Raw genomic sequence first — 20,570 nt, 5'->3', positions numbered from 1 at the left:
AAACGATGACCCGGGACCTGTTGACATTTCTCCAGATGGTCAGAAATGGAAATTTTTTTATGTTTAAATTTTTTGACTGCAATGACTATTCCATGTAAAGTATCACTTTTGGAACAAAAACAAGTGTGTTTAGAGTCACTTTAATGCCTTAAATTGGTTGAAATAGAAGCTTCTGAATAGGAGAAAAAGTCTGTAATAATGGCAATTTTGGTCACATTGGGGCTTTAAAAAGTAGTTCTTCAACATGAGGCACATTCCAAATGACATTTTGAATCAATTTTTCTACAGTCCAAAAAAATCAATTTTCTGATGAAAAACGATGACCCGTGACCTGTCGAAATTTCTCCAGATGGTCAGAAATGGAAATTTTTTTATGTTTAATTTTTTGACTGCAAATGACTATTCCATGTAAATTATCACTTTTGGAATAAAAACAAGTGTGTTTAGAGTCACTTTAATGCCTGAAATTGGTCGAAATAGAAGCTTCTGAATAGGAGAAAATGTCTGTAATAAGGCAATTTTGGTCACATTGAGGCTTTAAAAAGTAGTTATTCAACATGAGGCACAATCCAAATGACATTTTAAATCAATTTTTCTACAGTCCAAAAAATCAATTTTCTGATGAAAAACGATGACCCGGGACCTGTCGAAAATCCTCCAGATGGTCAGAAATGGAAATTTTTTTATGTTTAATTTTTTGACTGCAAATGACTATTCCATGTAAATTATCACTTTTGGAACAAAAACAAGTGTGTTTAGAGTCACTGTAATGCCTTAAATTGGTCGAAATAGAAGGTTCTGAATAGGAGAAATAGTCTGTAATAATGGCAATTTTGGTCACATTGAGGCTTTAAAAAGTAGTTCTTCAACATGAGGCACATTCCAAATGACATTTTGAATCAATTTTTCTACAGTCCAAAAAATCAATTTTCTGATAAAAAACGATGACCCGGGACCTGTCGAAATTTCTCCAGATGGTCAGAAATTGAAATTATTTTATGCTTAATTTTTTGACTGCAAATGACTATTCCATGTAAAGTATCACTTTTGGAACAAAAACAAGTGTGTTTAGAGTCACTTTAATGCCTTAAATTGGTCGAAATAGAAGCTTCTGAATAGGAGAAAAAGTCTGTAATAATGGCAATTTTGGTCACATTGGGGCTTTAAAAAGTAGTTCTTCAACATGAGGCACATTCCAAATGACATTTTGAATCCATTTTTCTACAGTCCAAAAAATCAATTTTCTGATGAAAAACGATGACCCGGGACCTGTTGACATTTCTCCAGATGGTCAGAAATGGAAATTTTTTTATGTTTAAATTTTTTGACTGCAAATGACTATTCCATGTAAAGTATCACTTTTGGAACAAAAACAAGTGTGTTTAGAGTCACTTTAATGCCTTAAATTGGTTGAAATAGAAGCTTCTGAATAGGAGAAAAAGTCTGTAATAATGGCAATTTTGGTCACATTGGGGCTTTAAAAAGTAGTTCTTCAACATGAGGCACATTCCAAATGACATTTTGAATCAATTTTTCTACAGTCCAAAAAAATCAATTTTCTGATGAAAAACGATGACCCGTGACCTGTTGAAATTTCTCCAGATGGTCAGAAATGGAAAACTTTTTATGTTTAATTTTTTGACTGCAAATGACTATTCCATGTAAATTATCACTTTTGGAACAAAAACAAGTGTGTTTAGAGTCACTTTAATGCCTTAAATTGGTCGAAATAGAAGCTTCTGAATAGGAGAAAAAGTCTGTAATAATGGCAATTTTGGTCACATTGGGGCTTTAACAAGTAGTTCTTCAACATGAGGCACATTCCAAATGACATTTTGAATCAATTTTTCTACAGTCCAAAAAATCAATTTTCTGATGAAAAACGATGACCCGGGACCTGACGACATTTCTCCAGATGGTCAGAAATGGAAATTTTTTTATGTTTAAGTTTTTTGACTGCAAATGACTATTCCATGTAAAGTATCACTTTTGGAACAAAAACAAGTGTGTTTAGAGTCACTTTAATGCCTTAAATTGGTTGAAATAGAAGCTTCTGAATAGGAGAAAAAGTCTGTAATAATGGCAATTTTGGTCACATTGGGGTTTTAAAAAGTAGTTCTTCAACATGAGGCACATTCCAAATGACATTTTGAATCACTTTTTCTACAGTCCAAAAAATCAATTTTCTGATAAAAAACGATGACCCGGGACCTGTCGAAATTTCTCCAGATGGTCAGAAATGGAAATTTTTTTATGTTTAATTTTTTGACTGCAAATGACTATTCCATGTAAAGTATCACTTTTGGAACAAAAACAAGTGTGTTTCGAGTCACTTTAATGCCTTAAATTGGTCGAAATAGAAGCTTCTGAATAGGAGAAAAAGTCTGTAATAATGGCAATTTTGGTCACATTGGGGCTTTAAAAAGTAGTTCTTCAACATGAGGCACATTCCAAATGACATTTTGAATCCATTTTTCTACAGTCCAAAAAATCAATTTTCTGATGAAAAACGATGACCCGGGACCTGTCGACATTTCTCTAGATGGTCAGAAATGGAATTTTTTTTATGTTTAAATTTTTTGACTGCAAATGACTATTCCATGTAAAGTATCACTTTTGGAACAAAAACAAGTGTGTTTAGAGTCACTTTAATGCCTTAAATTGGTTGAAATAGAAGCTTCTGAATAGGAGAAAAAGTCTGTAATAATGGCAATTTTGGTCACATTGGGGCTTTAAAAAGTAGTTCTTCAACATGAGGCACATTCCAAATAACATTTTGAATCAATTTTTCTACAGTCCAAAAAAATAAATTTTCTGATGAAAAACGATGACCCGTGACCTGTCGAAATTTCTCCAGATGGTCAGAAATGGAAATTTTTTTATGTTTAATTTTTTGACTGCAAATGACTATTCCATGTAAATTATCACTTTTGGAACAAAAACAAGTGTGTTTAGAGTCACTTTAATGCCTGAAATTGGTCGAAATAGAAGCTTCTGAATAGGAGAAAATGTCTGTAATAAGGCAATTTTGGTCACATTGAGGCTTTAAAAAGTAGTTATTCAACATGAGGCACAATCCAAATGACATTTTAAATCAATTTTTCTACAGTCAAAAAAATCAATTTTCTGATGAAAAACGATGACCCGGGACCTGTTGAAAATCCTCCAGATGGTCAGAAATGGAAATTTTTTTATGTTTAATTTTTTGACTGCAAATGACTATTCCATGTAAATTATCACTTTTGGAACAAAAACAAGTGTGTTTAGAGTCACTGTAATGCCTTAAATTGGTCGAAATAGAAGCTTCTGAATAGGAGAAATAGTCTGTAATAATGGCAATTTTGGTCACATTGAGGCTTTAAAAAGTAGTTCTTCAACATGAGGCACATTCCAAATGACATTTTGAATCAATTTTTCTACAGTCCAAAAAATCAATTTTCTGATAAAAAACGATGACCCGGGACCTGTCGAAATTTCTCCAGATGGTCAGAAATTGAAATTTTTTTATGCTTAATTTTTTGACTGCAAATGACTATTCCATGTAAAGTATCACTTTTGGAACAAAAACAAGTGTGTTTAGAGTCACTTTAATGCCTGAAATTGGTCGAAATAGAAGCTTCTGAATAGGAGAAAATGTCTGTAATAAGGCAATTTTGGTCACATTGAGGCTTTAAAAAGTAGTTATTCAACATGAGGCACATTCCAAATGACATTTTGGATCAATTTTTCTACAGTCCAAAAAAATCAATTTTCTGATGAAAAACGATGACCCGTGACCTGTCGAAATTTCTTCAGATGGTCAGAAATGGGAATTTTTTTATGTTTAATTTTTTGACTACAAATGACTATTCCATGTAAATTATCACTTTTGGAACAAAAACAAGTGTGTTTAGAGTCACTTTAATGCCTTAAATTGGTCGAAATAGAAGCTTCTGAATAGGAGAAAAAGCCTGTAATAATGGCAATTTTGGTCACATTGGGGCTTTAAAAAGTAGTTCTTTAACATGAGGCACATTCCAAATGACATTTTGAATCAATTTTTCTACAGTCCAAAAAATCAATTTTCTGATGAAAAACGATGACCCGGGACCTGTCGACATTTCTCCAGATGGTCAGAAATTGATTTTTTTTTATGTTTAAGTTTTTTGACTGCAAATGACTATTCCATGTAAAGTATCACTTTTGGAACAAAAACAAGTGTGTTTAGAGTCACTTTAATGCCTTAAATTGGTTGAAATAGAAGCTTCTGAATAGGAGAAAAAGTCTGTAATAATGGCAATTTTGGTCACATTGGGGCTTTAAAAAGTAGTTCTTCAACATGAGGCACATTCCAAATGACATTTTGAATCAATTTTTCTACAGTCCAATAAATCAATTTTCTGATGAAAAACGATGAACCGTGACCTGTCGAAATTCCTCCAGATGGTCAGAAATGGAAAAATTTTTATGTTTAATTTTTTGACTGCAAATGACTATTCCATGTAAATTATCACTTTTGGAACAAAAACAAGTGTGTTTAGAGTCACTTTAATGCCTGAAATTGGTCGAAATAGAAGCTTCTGAATAGGAGAAAATGTCTGTAATAAGGCAATTTTGGTCACATTGAGACTTTAAAAAGTAGTTATTCAACATGAGGCACAATCCAAATGACATTTTGAATCAATTTTTCTACAGTCCAAAAAATCAATTTTCTGATGAAAAACGATGACCCGGGACCTGTCGACATTTCTCCAGATGGTCAGAAATGGAATTTTTTTTATGTTTAAGTTTTTTGACTGCAAATGACTATTCCATGTAAAGTATCACTGTTGGAACAAAAACAAGTGTGTTTAGAGTCACTTTAATGCCTTAAATTGGTCGAAATAGAAGCTTCTGAATAGGAGAAAAAGTCTGTAATAATGGCAATTTTGGTCACATTGGGGCTTTAAAAAGTAGTTCTTCAACATGAGGCACATTCCAAAAGACATTTTGAATCACTTTTTCTACAGTCCAATAAATCAATTTTCTGATAAAAAACGATGACCCGGGACCTGTCGAAATTTCTCCAGATGGTCAGAAATTGAAATTTTTTTATGCTTAATTTTTTGACTGCAAATGACTATTCCATGTAAAGTATCACTTTTGGAACAAAAACAAGTGTGTTTAGAGTCACTTTAATGCCTTAAATTGGTCGAAATAGAAGCTTCTGAATAGGAGAAAAAGTCTGTAATAATGGCAATTTTGGTCACGTTGGTGCTTTCAAAAGTAGTTATTCAACATTAGGCACATTCCAAAAGACATGTTGAATCAATTTTTCAACAGTCCAAAAAATCAATTGTTTGATGAAAAACGATGACCCGGGACCTGTCGAAATTTCTCCAGATGGTCAGAAATGGAAATTTTTTTATGTTTAATTTTTTGACTGCAAATGACTATTCCATGTAAAGTATCACTTTTGGAACAAAAACAAGTGTGTTTCGAGTCACTTTAATGCCTTAAATTGGTCGAAATAGAAGCTTCTGAATAGGAGAAAAAGTCTGTAATAATGGCAATTTTGGTCACATTGGGGCTTTAAAAAGTAGTTCTTCAACATGAGGCACATTCCAAATGACATTTTGAATCCATTTTTCTACAGTCCAAAAAATCAATTTTCTGATGAAAAACGATGACCCGGGACCTGTCGACATTTCTCCAGATGGTCAGAAATGGAAATTTTTTTATGTTTAATTTTTTGACTGCAAATGACTATTCCATGTAAATTATCACTTTTGGAACAAAAACAAGTGTGTTTAGAGTCACTTTAATGCCTGAAATTGGTCGAAATAGAAGCTTCTGAATAGGAGAAAATGTCTGTAATAAGGCAATTTTGGTCACATTGAGGCTTTAAAAAGTAGTTATTCAACATGAGGCACAATCCAAATGACATTTTAAATCAATTTTTCTACAGTCCAAAAAATCAATTTTCTGATGAAAAACGATGACCCGGGACCTGTCGAAAATCCTCCAGATGGTCAGAAATGGAAATTTTTTTATGTTTAATTTTTTGACTGCAAATGACTATTCCATGTAAATTATCACTTTTGGAACAAAAACAAGTGTGTTTAGAGTCACTGTAATGCCTTAAATTGGTCGAAATAGAAGGTTCTGAATAGGAGAAATAGTCTGTAATAATGGCAATTTTGGTAGCATTGAGGCTTTAAAAAGTAGTTCTTCAACATGAGGCACATTCCAAATGACATTTTGAATCAATTTTTCTACAGTCCAAAAAATCAATTTTCTGATAAAAAACGATGACCCGGGACCTGTCGAAATTTCTCCAGATGGTCAGAAATTGAAATTTTTTTATGCTTAATTTTTTGACTGCAAATGGCTATTCCATGTAAAGTATCACTTTTGGAACAAAAACAAGTGTGTTTAGAGTCACTTTAATGCCTTAAATTGGTCGAAATAGAAGCTTCTGAATAGGAGAAAAAGTCTGTAATAATGGCAATTTTGGTCACATTGGGGCTTTAAAAAGTAGTTCTTCAACATGAGGCACATTCCAAATGACATTTTGAATCAATTTTTCTACAGTCCAAAAAATCAATTTTCTGATGAAAAACGATGACCCGGGACCTGTCGACATTTCTCCAGATGGTCAGAAATGGAAATTTTTTTATGTTTAAGTTTTTTGACTGCAAATGACTATTCCATGTAAAGTATCACTTTTGGAACAAAAACAAGTGTGTTTAGAGTCACTTTAATGCCTTAAATTTGTTGAAATAGAAGCTTCTGAATAGGAGAAAAAGTCTGTAATAATGGCAATTTTGGTCACATTGGGGCTTTAAAAAGTAGTTCTTCAACATGAGGCACATTCCAAATGACATTTTGAATCACTTTTTCTACAGTCCAAAAAATCAATTTTCTGATAAAAAACGATGACCCGGGACCTGTCGAAATTTCTCCAGATGGTCAGAAATGGAAATTTTTTTATGTTTAATTTTTTGACTGCAAATGACTATTCCATGTAAAGTATCACTTTTGGAACAAAAACAAGTGTGTTTCGAGTCACTTTAATGCCTTAAATTGGTCGAAATAGAAGCTTCTGAATAGGAGAAAAAGTCTGTAATAATGGCAATTTTGGTCACATTGGGGCTTTAAAAAGTAGTTCTTCAACATGAGGCACATTCCAAATGACATTTTGAATCCATTTTTCTACAGTCCAAAAAATCAATTTTCTGATGAAAAACGATGACCCGGGACCTGTCGACATTTCTCCAGATGGTCAGAAATGGAATTTTTTTTATGTTTAAATTTTTTGACTGCAAATGACTATTCCATGTAAAGTATCACTTTTGGAACAAAAACAAGTGTGTTTAGAGTCACTTTAATGCCTTAAATTGGTTGAAATAGAAGCTTCTGAATAGGAGAAAAAGTCTGTAATAATGGCAATTTTGGTCACATTGGGGCTTTAAAAAGTAGTTCTTCAACATGAGGCACATTCCAAATAACATTTTGAATCAATTTTTCTACAGTCCAAAAAAATAAATTTTCTGATGAAAAACGATGACCCGTGACCTGTCGAAATTTCTCCAGATGGTCAGAAATGGAAATTTTTTTATGTTTAATTTTTTGACTGCAAATGACTATTCCATGTAAATTATCACTTTTGGAACAAAAACAAGTGTGTTTAGAGTCACTTTAATGCCTGAAATTGGTCGAAATAGAAGCTTCTGAATAGGAGAAAATGTCTGTAATAAGGCAATTTTGGTCACATTGAGGCTTTAAAAAGTAGTTATTCAACATGAGGCACAATCCAAATGACATTTTAAATCAATTTTTCTACAGTCAAAAAAATCAATTTTCTGATGAAAAACGATGACCCGGGACCTGTTGAAAATCCTCCAGATGGTCAGAAATGGAAATTTTTTTATGTTTAATTTTTTGACTGCAAATGACTATTCCATGTAAATTATCACTTTTGGAACAAAAACAAGTGTGTTTAGAGTCACTGTAATGCCTTAAATTGGTCGAAATAGAAGCTTCTGAATAGGAGAAATAGTCTGTAATAATGGCAATTTTGGTCACATTGAGGCTTTAAAAAGTAGTTCTTCAACATGAGGCACATTCCAAATGACATTTTGAATCAATTTTTCTACAGTCCAAAAAATCAATTTTCTGATAAAAAACGATGACCCGGGACCTGTCGAAATTTCTCCAGATGGTCAGAAATTGAAATTTTTTTATGCTTAATTTTTTGACTGCAAATGACTATTCCATGTAAAGTATCACTTTTGGAACAAAAACAAGTGTGTTTAGAGTCACTTTAATGCCTGAAATTGGTCGAAATAGAAGCTTCTGAATAGGAGAAAATGTCTGTAATAAGGCAATTTTGGTCACATTGAGGCTTTAAAAAGTAGTTATTCAACATGAGGCACATTCCAAATGACATTTTGGATCAATTTTTCTACAGTCCAAAAAAATCAATTTTCTGATGAAAAACGATGACCCGTGACCTGTCGAAATTTCTTCAGATGGTCAGAAATGGGAATTTTTTTATGTTTAATTTTTTGACTACAAATGACTATTCCATGTAAATTATCACTTTTGGAACAAAAACAAGTGTGTTTAGAGTCACTTTAATGCCTTAAATTGGTCGAAATAGAAGCTTCTGAATAGGAGAAAAAGCCTGTAATAATGGCAATTTTGGTCACATTGGGGCTTTAAAAAGTAGTTCTTTAACATGAGGCACATTCCAAATGACATTTTGAATCAATTTTTCTACAGTCCAAAAAATCAATTTTCTGATGAAAAACGATGACCCGGGACCTGTCGACATTTCTCCAGATGGTCAGAAATTGATTTTTTTTTATGTTTAAGTTTTTTGACTGCAAATGACTATTCCATGTAAAGTATCACTTTTGGAACAAAAACAAGTGTGTTTAGAGTCACTTTAATGCCTTAAATTGGTTGAAATAGAAGCTTCTGAATAGGAGAAAAAGTCTGTAATAATGGCAATTTTGGTCACATTGGGGCTTTAAAAAGTAGTTCTTCAACATGAGGCACATTCCAAATGACATTTTGAATCAATTTTTCTACAGTCCAATAAATCAATTTTCTGATGAAAAACGATGAACCGTGACCTGTCGAAATTCCTCCAGATGGTCAGAAATGGAAAAATTTTTATGTTTAATTTTTTGACTGCAAATGACTATTCCATGTAAATTATCACTTTTGGAACAAAAACAAGTGTGTTTAGAGTCACTTTAATGCCTGAAATTGGTCGAAATAGAAGCTTCTGAATAGGAGAAAATGTCTGTAATAAGGCAATTTTGGTCACATTGAGACTTTAAAAAGTAGTTATTCAACATGAGGCACAATCCAAATGACATTTTGAATCAATTTTTCTACAGTCCAAAAAATCAATTTTCTGATGAAAAACGATGACCCGGGACCTGTCGACATTTCTCCAGATGGTCAGAAATGGAATTTTTTTTATGTTTAAGTTTTTTGACTGCAAATGACTATTCCATGTAAAGTATCACTGTTGGAACAAAAACAAGTGTGTTTAGAGTCACTTTAATGCCTTAAATTGGTCGAAATAGAAGCTTCTGAATAGGAGAAAAAGTCTGTAATAATGGCAATTTTGGTCACATTGGGGCTTTAAAAAGTAGTTCTTCAACATGAGGCACATTCCAAAAGACATTTTGAATCACTTTTTCTACAGTCCAATAAATCAATTTTCTGATAAAAAACGATGACCCGGGACCTGTCGAAATTTCTCCAGATGGTCAGAAATTGAAATTTTTTTATGCTTAATTTTTTGACTGCAAATGACTATTCCATGTAAAGTATCACTTTTGGAACAAAAACAAGTGTGTTTAGAGTCACTTTAATGCCTTAAATTGGTCGAAATAGAAGCTTCTGAATAGGAGAAAAAGTCTGTAATAATGGCAATTTTGGTCACGTTGGTGCTTTCAAAAGTAGTTATTCAACATTAGGCACATTCCAAAAGACATGTTGAATCAATTTTTCAACAGTCCAAAAAATCAATTGTTTGATGAAAAACGATGACCCGGGACCTGTCGAAATTTCTCCAGATGGTCAGAAATGGAAATTTTTTTATGTTTAATTTTTTGACTGCAAATGACTATTCCATGTAAAGTATCACTTTTGGAACAAAAACAAGTGTGTTTCGAGTCACTTTAATGCCTTAAATTGGTCGAAATAGAAGCTTCTGAATAGGAGAAAAAGTCTGTAATAATGGCAATTTTGGTCACATTGGGGCTTTAAAAAGTAGTTCTTCAACATGAGGCACATTCCAAATGACATTTTGAATCCATTTTTCTACAGTCCAAAAAATCAATTTTCTGATGAAAAACGATGACCCGGGACCTGTCGACATTTCTCCAGATGGTCAGAAATGGAAATTTTTTTATGTTTAATTTTTTGACTGCAAATGACTATTCCATGTAAATTATCACTTTTGGAACAAAAACAAGTGTGTTTAGAGTCACTTTAATGCCTGAAATTGGTCGAAATAGAAGCTTCTGAATAGGAGAAAATGTCTGTAATAAGGCAATTTTGGTCACATTGAGGCTTTAAAAAGTAGTTATTCAACATGAGGCACAATCCAAATGACATTTTAAATCAATTTTTCTACAGTCCAAAAAATCAATTTTCTGATGAAAAACGATGACCCGGGACCTGTCGAAAATCCTCCAGATGGTCAGAAATGGAAATTTTTTTATGTTTAATTTTTTGACTGCAAATGACTATTCCATGTAAATTATCACTTTTGGAACAAAAACAAGTGTGTTTAGAGTCACTGTAATGCCTTAAATTGGTCGAAATAGAAGGTTCTGAATAGGAGAAATAGTCTGTAATAATGGCAATTTTGGTAGCATTGAGGCTTTAAAAAGTAGTTCTTCAACATGAGGCACATTCCAAATGACATTTTGAATCAATTTTTCTACAGTCCAAAAAATCAATTTTCTGATAAAAAACGATGACCCGGGACCTGTCGAAATTTCTCCAGATGGTCAGAAATTGAAATTTTTTTATGCTTAATTTTTTGACTGCAAATGGCTATTCCATGTAAAGTATCACTTTTGGAACAAAAACAAGTGTGTTTAGAGTCACTTTAATGCCTTAAATTGGTCGAAATAGAAGCTTCTGAATAGGAGAAAAAGTCTGTAATAATGGCAATTTTGGTCACATTGGGGCTTTAAAAAGTAGTTCTTCAACATGAGGCACATTCCAAATGACATTTTGAATCAATTTTTCTACAGTCCAAAAAATCAATTTTCTGATGAAAAACGATGACCCGGGACCTGTCGACATTTCTCCAGATGGTCAGAAATGGAAATTTTTTTATGTTTAAGTTTTTTGACTGCAAATGACTATTCCATGTAAAGTATCACTTTTGGAACAAAAACAAGTGTGTTTAGAGTCACTTTAATGCCTTAAATTTGTTGAAATAGAAGCTTCTGAATAGGAGAAAAAGTCTGTAATAATGGCAATTTTGGTCACATTGGGGCTTTAAAAAGTAGTTCTTCAACATGAGGCACATTCCAAATGACATTTTGAATCAATTTTTCTACAGTCCAAAAAAATCAATTTTCTGATGAAAAACGATGACCCGTGACCTGTCGAAATTTCTCCAGATGGTCAGAAATGGGAATTTTTTTATGTTTAATTTTTTGACTACAAATGACTATTCCATGTAAATTATCACTTTTGGAACAAAAACAAGTGTGTTTAGAGTCACTTTAATGCCTTAAATTGGTCGAAATAGAAGCTTCTGAATAGGAGAAAAAGTCTGTAATAATGGCAATTTTGGTCACATTGGGGCTTTAAAAAGTAGTTCTTCAACATGAGGCACATTCCAAATGACATTTTGAATCAATTTTTCTACAGTCCAAAAAATCAATTTTCTGATGAAAAACGATGACCCGGGACCTGTCGACATTTCTCCAGATGGTCAGAAATTGATTTTTTTTTATGTTTAAGTTTTTTGACTGCAAATGACTATTCCATGTAAAGTATCACTTTTGGAACAAAAACAAGTGTGTTTAGAGTCACTTTAATGCCTTAAATTGGTTGAAATAGAAGCTTCTGAATAGGAGAAAAAGTCTGTAATAATGGTAATTTTGGTCACATTGAGGCTTTAAAAAGTAGTTCTTCAACATGAGGCACATTGCAAATGACATTTTGAATCAATTTTTCTACAGTCCAATAAATCAATTTTCTGATGAAAAACGATGACCCGTGACCTGTCGAAATTTCTCCAGATGGTCAGAAATGGAAAAAATTTTATGTTTAATTTTTTGACTGCAAATGACTATTCCATGTAAATTATCACTTTTGGAACAAAAACAAGTGTGTTTAGAGTCACTTTAATGCCTGAAATTGGTCGAAATAGAAGCTTCTGAATAGGAGAAAATGTCTTAATAAGGCAATTTTGGTCACATTGAGACTTTAAAAAGTAGTTATTCAACATGAGGCACAATCCAAATGACATTTTGAATCAATTTTTCTACAGTCCAAAAAATCAATTTTCTGATGAAAAACGATGACCCGGGACCTGTCGACATTTCTCCAGATGGTCAGAAATGGAATTTTTATTATGTTTAAGTTTTTTGACTGCAAATGACTATTCCATGTAAAGTATCACTGTTGGAACAAAAACAAGTGTGTTTAGAGTCACTTTAATGCCTTAAATTGGTCGAAATAGAAGCTTCTGAATAGGAGAAAAAGTCTGTAATAATGGCAATTTTGGTCACGTTGGTGCTTTAAAAAGTAGTTCTTCAACATGAGGCACATTCCAAATGACATTTTGAATCAATTTTTCTACAGTCCAAAAAAATCAATTTTCTGATGAAAAACGATGACCCGTGACCTGTCGAAATTTCTCCAGATGGTCAGAAATGGAAATTTTTTTATGTTTAATTTTTTGACTGCAAATGACTATTCCATGTAAATTATCACGTTTGGAACAAAAACAAGTGTGTTTAGAGTCACTTTAATGCCTTAAATTAGTCGAAATAGAAGCTTCTGAATAGGAGAAAAAGTCTGTAATAATGGCAATTTTGGTCACATTGGGGCTTTAAAAAGTAGTTCTTCAACATGAGGCACATTCCAAATGACATTTTGAATCAATTTTTCTACAGTCCAAAAAATCAATTTTCTGATGAAAAACGATGACCCCGGGACCTGTCGAAATGTCTCCAGATGGTCAGAAATGGAAATTTTTTAAAGTTTAATTTTTTGACTGCAAATGACTATTCCATGTAAATTATCACTTTTGGAACAAAAACAAGTGTGTTTAGACTCACTTTATAGCCTGAAATTGTCGAAATAGAAGCTTCTGAATAGGAGAAAAAGTCTGTAATAATGGTAATTTTGGTCACATTGAGGCTTTAAAAAGTAGTTATTCAACATGAGGCACATTCCAAAAGACATGTTAAATCAATTTTTCTACAATCCAAAAAATCAATTTTTTGATGAAAAATGATGACCCGGGACCTGTCGAAATTTCTCCAGATGGTCAGAAATTGAATTTTTTTATGTTTAAGTTTTTTGACTGCAAATGACTATTCCATGTAAAGTATCACTTTTGGAACAAAAACAAGTGTGTTTAGAGTCACTTTAATGCCTTAAATTGGTTGAAATAGAAGCTTCTGAATAGGAGAAAAAGTCTGTAATAATGGCAATTTTGGTCACATTGGGGCTTTAAAAAGTAGTTCTTCAACATGAGGCACATTCCAAATGACATTTTGAATCAATTTTTCTACAGTCCAAAAAATCAATTTTCTGATGAAAAACGATGACCCGTGACCTGTTGAAATTTCTCCAGATGGTCAGAAATGGAAAACTTTTTATGTTTAATTTTTTGACTGCAAATGACTATTCCATGTAAATTATCACTTTTGGAACAAAAACAAGTGTGTTTAGAGTCACTTTAATGCCTTAAATTGGTCGAAATAGAAGCTTCTGAATAGGAGAAAAAGTCTGTAATAATGGCAATTTTGGTCACATTGGGGCTTTAACAAGTAGTTCTTCAACATGAGGCACATTCCAAATGACATTTTGAATCAATTTTTCTACAGTCCAAAAAATCAATTTTCTGATGAAAAACGATGACCCGGGACCTGACGACATTTCTCCAGATGGTCAGAAATGGAAATTTTTTTATGTTTAAGTTTTTTGACTGCAAATGACTATTCCATGTAAAGTATCACTTTTGGAACAAAAACAAGTGTGTTTAGAGTCACTTTAATGCCTTAAATTGGTTGAAATAGAAGCTTCTGAATAGGAGAAAAAGTCTGTAATAATGGCAATTTTGGTCACATTGGGGTTTTAAAAAGTAGTTCTTCAACATGAGGCACATTCCAAATGACATTTTGAATCAATTTTTCTACAGTCCAAAAAAATCAATTTTCTGATGAAAAACGATGACCCGTGACCTGTCGAAATTTCTCCAGATGGTCAGAAATGGGAATTTTTTTATGTTTAATTTTTTGACTACAAATGACTATTCCATGTAAATTATCACTTTTGGAACAAAAACAAGTGTGTTTAGAGTCACTTTAATGCCTTAAATTGGTCGAAATAGAAGCTTCTGAATAGGAGAAAAAGTCTGTAATAATGGCAATTTTGGTCACATTGGGGCTTTAAAAAGTAGTTTTTCAACATGAGGCACATTCCAAATGACATTTTGAATCACTTTTTCTACAGTCCAAAAAATCAATTTTCTGATAAAAAACGATGACCCGGGACCTGTCGAAATTTCTCCAGATGGTCAGAAATGGAAATTTTTTTATGTTTAATTTTTTGACTGCAAATGACTATTCCATGTAAAGTATCACTTTTGGAACAAAAACAAGTGTGTTTCGAGTCACTTTAATGCCTTAAATTGGTCGAAATAGAAGCTTCTGAATAGGAGAAAAAGTCTGTAATATGGCAATTTTGGTCACATTGGGGCTTTAAAAAGTAGTTCTTCAACATGAGGCACATTCCAAATGACATTTTGAATCCATTTTTCTACAGTCCAAAAAAATCAATTTTCTGATGAAAAACGATGACCCGTGACCTGTTGAAATTTCTCCAGATGGTCAGAAATGGAAAACTTTTTATGTTTAATTTTTTGACTGCAAATGACTATTCCATGTAAATTATCACTTTTGGAACAAAAACAAGTGTGTTTAGAGTCACTTTAATGCCTTAAATTGGTCGAAATAGAAGCTTCTGAATAGGAGAAAAAGTCTGTAATAATGGCAATTTTGGTCACATTGGGGCTTTAACAAGTAGTTCTTCAACATGAGGCACATTCCAAATGACATTTTGAATCAATTTTTCTACAGTCCAAAAAATCAATTTTCTGATGAAAAACGATGACCCGGGACCTGACGACATTTCTCCAGATGGTCAGAAATGGAAATTTTTTTATGTTTAAGTTTTTTGACTGCAAATGACTATTCCATGTAAAGTATCACTTTTGGAACAAAAACAAGTGTGTTTAGAGTCACTTTAATGCCTTAAATTGGTTGAAATAGAAGCTTCTGAATAGGAGAAAAAGTCTGTAATAATGGCAATTTTGGTCACATTGGGGTTTTAAAAAGTAGTTCTTCAACATGAGGCACATTCCAAATGACATTTTGAATCAATTTTTCTACAGTCCAAAAAAATCAATTTTCTGATGAAAAACGATGACCCGTGACCTGTCGAAATTTCTCCAGATGGTCAGAAATGGGAATTTTTTTATGTTTAATTTTTTGACTACAAATGACTATTCCATGTAAATTATCACTTTTGGAACAAAAACAAGTGTGTTTAGAGTCACTTTAATGCCTTAAATTGGTCGAAATAGAAGCTTCTGAATAGGAGAAAAAGTCTGTAATAATGGCAATTTTGGTCACATTGGGGCTTTAAAAAGTAGTTTTTCAACATGAGGCACATTCCAAATGACATTTTGAATCACTTTTTCTACAGTCCAAAAAATCAATTTTCTGATAAAAAACGATGACCCGGGACCTGTCGAAATTTCTCCAGATGGTCAGAAATGGAAATTTTTTTATGTTTAATTTTTTGACTGCAAATGACTATTCCATGTAAAGTATCACTTTTGGAACAAAAACAAGTGTGTTTCGAGTCACTTTAATGCCTTAAATTGGTCGAAATAGAAGCTTCTGAATAGGAGAAAAAGTCTGTAATAATGGCAATTTTGGTCACATTGGGGCTTTAAAAAGTAGTTCTTCAACATGAGGCACATTCCAAATGACATTTTGAATCCATTTTTCTACAGTCCAAAAAATCAATTTTTTGATGAAAAACGATGACCCGGGACCTGTCGACATTTCTCCAGATGGTCAGAAATGGAATTTTTTTTATGTTTAAATTTTTTGACTGCAAATGACTATTCCATGTAAAGTATCACTTTTGGAACAAAAACAAGTGTGTTTAGAGTCACTTTAATGCCTTAAATTGGTTGAAATAGAAGCTTCTGAATAGGAGAAAAAGTCTGTAATAATGGCAATTTTGGTCACATTGGGGCTTTAAAAAGTAGTTCTTCAACATGAGGCACATTCCAAATAACATTTTGAATCAATTTTTCTACAGTCCAAAAAAATAAATTTTCTGATGAAAAACGATGACCCGTGACCTGTCGAAATTTCTCCAGATGGTCAGAAATGGAAATTTTTTTATGTTTAATTTTTTGACTGCAAATGACTATTCCATGTAAATTATCACTTTTGGAACAAAAACAAGTGTGTTTAGAGTCACTTTAATGCCTGAAATTGGTCGAAATAGAAGCTTCTGAATAGGAGAAAATGTCTGTAATAAGGCAATTTTGGTCACATTGAGGCTTTAAAAAGTAGTTATTCAACATGAGGCACAATCCAAATGACATTTTAAATCAATTTTTCTACAGTCAAAAAAATCAATTTTCTGATGAAAAACGATGACCCGGGACCTGTTGAAAATCCTCCAGATGGTCAGAAATGGAAATTTTTTTATGTTTAATTTTTTGACTGCAAATGACTATTCCATGTAAATTATCACTTTTGGAACAAAAACAAGTGTGTTTAGAGTCACTGTAATGCCTTAAATTGGTCGAAATAGAAGCTTCTGAATAGGAGAAATAGTCTGTAATAATGGCAATTTTGGTCACATTGAGGCTTTAAAAAGTAGTTCTTCAACATGAGGCACATTCCAAATGACATTTTGAATCAATTTTTCTACAGTCCAAAAAATCAATTTTCTGATAAAAAACGATGACCCGGGACCTGTCGAAATTTCTCCAGATGGTCAGAAATTGAAATTTTTTTATGCTTAATTTTTTGACTGCAAATGACTATTCCATGTAAAGTATCACTTTTGGAACAAAAACAAGTGTGTTTAGAGTCACTTTAATGCCTGAAATTGGTCGAAATAGAAGCTTCTGAATAGGAGAAAATGTCTGTAATAAGGCAATTTTGGTCACATTGAGGCTTTAAAAAGTAGTTATTCAACATGAGGCACATTCCAAATGACATTTTGAATCAATTTTTCTACAGTCCAAAAAAATCAATTTTCTGATGAAAAACGATGACCCGTGACCTGTCGAAATTTCTTCAGATGGTCAGAAATGGGAATTTTTTTATGTTTAATTTTTTGACTACAAATGACTATTCCATGTAAATTATCACTTTTGGAACAAAAACAAGTGTGTTTAGAGTCACTTTAATGCCTTAAATTGGTCGAAATAGAAGCTTCTGAATAGGAGAAAAAGCCTGTAATAATGGCAATTTTGGTCACATTGGGGCTTTAAAAAGTAGTTCTTTAACATGAGGCACATTCCAAATGACATTTTGAATCAATTTTTCTACAGTCCAAAAAATCAATTTTCTGATGAAAAACGATGACCCGGGACCTGTCGACATTTCTCCAGATGGTCAGAAATTGATTTTTTTTTATGTTTAAGTTTTTTGACTGCAAATGACTATTCCATGTAAAGTATCACTTTTGGAACAAAAACAAGTGTGTTTAGAGTCACTTTAATGCCTTAAATTGGTTGAAATAGAAGCTTCTGAATAGGAGAAAAAGTCTGTAATAATGGCAATTTTGGTCACATTGGGGCTTTAAAAAGTAGTTCTTCAACATGAGGCACATTCCAAATGACATTTTGAATCAATTTTTCTACAGTCCAATAAATCAATTTTCTGATGAAAAACGATGAACCGTGACCTGTCGAAATTCCTCCAGATGGTCAGAAATGGAAAAATTTTTATGTTTAATTTTTTGACTGCAAATGACTATTCCATGTAAATTATCACTTTTGGAACAAAAACAAGTGTGTTTAGAGTCACTTTAATGCCTGAAATTGGTCGAAATAGAAGCTTCTGAATAGGAGAAAATGTCTGTAATAAGGCAATTTTGGTCACATTGAGACTTTAAAAAGTAGTTATTCAACATGAGGCACAATCCAAATGACATTTTGAATCAATTTTTCTACAGTCCAAAAAATCAATTTTCTGATGAAAAACGATGACCCGGGACCTGTCGACATTTCTCCAGATGGTCAGAAATGGAATTTTTTTTATGTTTAAGTTTTTTGACTGCAAATGACTATTCCATGTAAAGTATCACTGTTGGAACAAAAACAAGTGTGTTTAGAGTCACTTTAATGCCTTAAATTGGTCGAAATAGAAGCTTCTGAATAGGAGAAAAAGTCTGTAATAATGGCAATTTTGGTCACATTGGGGCTTTAAAAAGTAGTTCTTCAACATGAGGCACATTCCAAAAGACATTTTGAATCACTTTTTCTACAGTCCAATAAATCAATTTTCTGATAAAAAACGATGACCCGGGACCTGTCGAAATTTCTCCAGATGGTCAGAAATTGAAATTTTTTTATGCTTAATTTTTTGACTGCAAATGACTATTCCATGTAAAGTATCACTTTTGGAACAAAAACAAGTGTGTTTAGAGTCACTTTAATGCCTTAAATTGGTCGAAATAGAAGCTTCTGAATAGGAGAAAAAGTCTGTAATAATGGCAATTTTGGTCACGTTGGTGCTTTAAAAAGTAGTTATTCAACATTAGGCACATTCCAAAAGACATGTTGAATCAATTTTTCAACAGTCCAAAAAATCAATTGTTTGATGAAAAACGATGACCCGGGACCTGTCGAAATTTCTCCAGATGGTCAGAAATGGAAATTTTTTTATGTTTAATTTTTTGACTGCAAATGACTATTCCATGTAAAGTATCACTTTTGGAACAAAAACAAGTGTGTTTCGAGTCACTTTAATGCCTTAAATTGGTCGAAATAGAAGCTTCTGAATAGGAGAAAAAGTCTGTAATAATGGCAATTTTGGTCACATTGGGGCTTTAAAAAGTAGTTCTTCAACATGAGGCACATTCCAAATGACATTTTGAATCCATTTTTCTACAGTCCAAAAAATCAATTTTCTGATGAAAAACGATGACCCGGGACCTGTCGACATTTCTCCAGATGGTCAGAAATGGAAATTTTTTTATGTTTAATTTTTTGACTGCAAATGACTATTCCATGTAAATTATCACTTTTGGAACAAAAACAAGTGTGTTTAGAGTCACTTTAATGCCTGAAATTGGTCGAAATAGAAGCTTCTGAATAGGAGAAAATGTCTGTAATAAGGCAATTTTGGTCACATTGAGGCTTTAAAAAGTAGTTATTCAACATGAGGCACAATCCAAATGACATTTTAAATCAATTTTTCTACAGTCCAAAAAATCAATTTTCTGATGAAAAACGATGACCCGGGACCTGTCGAAAATCCTCCAGATGGTCAGAAATGGAAATTTTTTTATGTTTAATTTTTTGACTGCAAATGACTATTCCATGTAAATTATCACTTTTGGAACAAAAACAAGTGTGTTTAGAGTCACTGTAATGCCTTAAATTGGTCGAAATAGAAGGTTCTGAATAGGAGAAATAGTCTGTAATAATGGCAATTTTGGTAGCATTGAGGCTTTAAAAAGTAGTTCTTCAACATGAGGCACATTCCAAATGACATTTTGAATCAATTTTTCTACAGTCCAAAAAATCAATTTTCTGATAAAAAACGATGACCCGGGACCTGTCGAAATTTCTCCAGATGGTCAGAAATTGAAATTTTTTTATGCTTAATTTTTTGACTGCAAATGGCTATTCCATGTAAAGTATCACTTTTGGAACAAAAACAAGTGTGTTTAGAGTCACTTTAATGCCTTAAATTGGTCGAAATAGAAGCTTCTGAATAGGAGAAAAAGTCTGTAATAATGGCAATTTTGGTCACATTGGGGCTTTAAAAAGTAGTTCTTCAACATGAGGCACATTCCAAATGACATTTTGAATCAATTTTTCTACAGTCCAAAAAATCAATTTTCTGATGAAAAACGATGACCCGGGACCTGTCGACATTTCTCCAGATGGTCAGAAATGGAAATTTTTTTATGTTTAAGTTTTTTGACTGCAAATGACTATTCCATGTAAAGTATCACTTTTGGAACAAAAACAAGTGTGTTTAGAGTCACTTTAATGCCTTAAATTTGTTGAAATAGAAGCTTCTGAATAGGAGAAAAAGTCTGTAATAATGGCAATTTTG

The sequence above is a fragment of the Triturus cristatus genome, chromosome 10 (genome assembly GCF_964204655.1).
Source record: "Triturus cristatus chromosome 10, aTriCri1.1, whole genome shotgun sequence".
Taxonomy (NCBI): Eukaryota; Metazoa; Chordata; class Amphibia; order Caudata; family Salamandridae; genus Triturus; species Triturus cristatus.
This window is presented reverse-complemented; position numbering follows the sequence as displayed.